The sequence below is a fragment of the Otolemur garnettii genome, unplaced genomic scaffold (assembly GCF_000181295.1).
Source record: "Otolemur garnettii isolate 467f Iridium unplaced genomic scaffold, OtoGar3 scaffold00156, whole genome shotgun sequence".
In the NCBI taxonomy this organism is placed as follows: domain Eukaryota; kingdom Metazoa; phylum Chordata; class Mammalia; order Primates; family Galagidae; genus Otolemur; species Otolemur garnettii.
Window position 1 is genome coordinate 3,310,484 of NW_003852551.1, and position 3,191 is coordinate 3,313,674.

The window sequence follows — 3,191 nt, forward strand, 5'->3', positions numbered from 1 at the left end:
GGCCCAGCTGGATTCAAACCCGCCACCTTAGGTGTATGTGGCTGGCGCCTTAGCCACTTGAGCCACAGGCACCGAGCCTATGCACTTTATTTCTAATATTACACTGTAATATATAATGAAATAATCATACAATTCACACAACTCATCATAATGCAGAAATCGGTAGGAGCCGTGAGCTTCTTTTCCTGAAATTAGGCGATCCCATCCTGTATTTACACCCAGTCCCCAGCACTAGCAGTTCCACCTCAGCTCCACGTCAGATCATCAGGTATTAGATTCTCACAAGGAACAGGAAACCTAGATTCCTCACATGCACAGTTTATGGTAGGGTTCCTGCTGCTGTGAGAATCTAAAGTGCCACTGATTGACAGGAGGCAAGACCTGGGCAGTGATGCAAGCAATGAGGAGCGGCTGTAAACACAGATGAGGCTTCACTTGCTGGTAGCGCTCTTACTTATCTCCTGCTGTGGGACTGCAGGCAGTAGGGCTCTGCCCCTGGGGCCTGGGGATTCAGCAGCCTTAGCTAGTATGTAAATAGCTGTGCTAGATTACTAGGACTATTATAAAAGAGTATTATAAACTAGGTGGCTGAAATAACAGAAACTTACTGTCTCACAGTTGTGGAGGCTAGAGGTTGGAACCTCTTCGTATGAGCAAAGCTGGTATCTGCTGAGAACTGTGAGGGATAATCTGTTCTATTTCTTCTGGTGGTTTGCAGGCAATGTCTGATAAATTCCTTGATTGTGGCCACATAACTTCAATCACAAGGAATTGTCTCTATTTTTCTGTCTCTAGATCCAGATTTCCCCTTTTTCTAAGGACACCGGTCAGATTGGATTAGAGGTCCACTCTAATGACCTGATCATCTTCAAATAAGTTCATGTTCACAAGCACTGTGAGTTAGGACTTCAGTATCTTTTAGGGAGACACAATTCAACCCACAACAGTAGTGGAACTGACATTGGAACCTATGGTGTTGGATGGAATTGGATGGAATTGATAAGGTTTAAGAGATTATAGTTGTACATAAGAGAACTTAAAAATAACATTTCCTGGGACCACCTTCAGAGATTTAGGTACAACTGCTTCGAGGATGGATATTCTCTCAAAGGGTCTCGTGCACAGCTAGGGTTGAGAGCTATTGCCCCTGTTTTACTGAAGAATTAGTTAAGACCAAGAAAGTCAAGGTGACTAGTTCAAGGTCACAAGTAATTTCACTGAGATTTAATTCAGTTTGACAAATATTTACCGGATCTCCTAATAAGGCTTTGTATGGAGTGCTGAAAACACAAAGATAAGATAGAAGGAGGCAGGAGGTGACAGATTGGGAGGGGACATAAACTAGGAATAGTGAGGGCTCTTAGGAGCAATGGTGATGTTCTATTTCTTTACTAGGTGGTAGTTACAAAGGTTACAAAGATGTAGTTATGTCATGATATCTCATTCAGCCCTTGTAATGTATGTGGTTATCTCTAGGTATGCTGTCCTTCCACTGAAAAGTATATAAGATAATAATAGCAGGGCATCATGGTGCACCTGTAGACCCAGCTACTCAGGAGGCTGAGGCAGGAGGATTGCTTGAACCTGGGAATTAGCGGCTATACTGTGCTATGATCATGCCTGTGAAATAGCTGCTGCAGTTTGGCCTGGGCAAGATAGCAAGATCCCATCTCTAAAAACAAATATAAATATCTATATATAATATAGATATATATGTAGTATTATATATTATATTACATATATGTATATATAAATATATATATATATAGAGAGAGAGTGATATTACAGTTACTGAGGGCAGCAACACTAAACTGAGTTCTCTGTACCTCACATTCTCCAGGCAAAGGTCCAGCCACATAGGAAATGACAAAACACACTGGAAGAGACTTCAGAGGAGGCCAGGAACCTTGTGTCATCTAGGAGCAGATGGAAGGAGAACATCAGCTATGATGGAAGTAACCAAAGAGAGACACAGCATTTAAAGCAAAGATCAGAACAGTAATAATGCCTCTCAATTGTTCAGCTCTTTATAGTTCCCAACCGGGTGCCCCTGGTATATCAGCGATCTGAGTCCTGCTACATAGAAGGCTCAATACATAGTAACTATTATTCTCACTCCCACTTTACAGGTGAAAAGACCAAGGCTCCAAATCATAAAGTCCAAGGTTACACAGCTAGCTATTAAGAAATACATCCAGGACTTAAGTCAGGTTTGCAACGTCTGAGTCTAGCACTCTTTCAAAACACCACAAGTTCAGTGTAGAAAGAAGAGAAGAAAAGGGTGGGCATAATGAAGGGACTTTCCACAGAGACCCCAGGGCCAGAACCCAAGATCTTCAGTCTTGAAGGCAGTATTCACTGGTGTGCTCTGACCCTTCCCACTCCCTGACACTTTCTCACTCCAGCCCACAGTGAATCTTTGGATGCCAGCCCAATCTTTGGGTGCCAGCAGATCCCAAGAGGACCAGGAAATGTCAGCCCTGAGATCCTCCTTGGCCTGAAGAAGGGTACAATATGATAATGCCAGAAAAGAGTCCTTGGAAGAAGCCATGTGGGAGAGTCTGTGGTCAAAGCCTAACCCTGGGAGGCAGTGAAGAATAATAGTTAAATACTGGGGCTGCCTAACATAGATAGACACATTGTCTAGGTTCAAATCCCAGGACCACCACTCACAAATTGTAAGACCTTGGGTAAATCAGTTCCTGTTCTATAGTTTCTCCATCCATAGTGGGGTGGGAAGCAACAATAGTGCCAACCTCATGGGCTGTCATAAAGATATTAGTCAATGTGCAGGAAACACTTAGAGCAGTGCCCAGCGATCACCACACGTATTTACCATCACTATCTTCATTAACATGTGCCAAAGGCCTCAAGTGTAGAGTTTGATGTTCACCCCAGACAAATTATACATTCAATCATACAACCAATTGACAGTCTGGGAAGAGGACCCTCACATCTATAAGATGGGTCCCACCATCAGACTGTATGTACTACCTGATAATGCATGCTATGAATTTTAATACTTGTAAATAAATCACATTACTGTGTATTATGTGTTCAAAACATTATCTTGTTAAAGGCAATCATTTAAAATCTACTGCTGGCTCAGCGCCTGTGGATCAAGTGGCTAAGGCACCAGCCACGTACACCTAAGGTGGCGGGTTCGAATCCAGCCTGGGCCCGCCAAACAA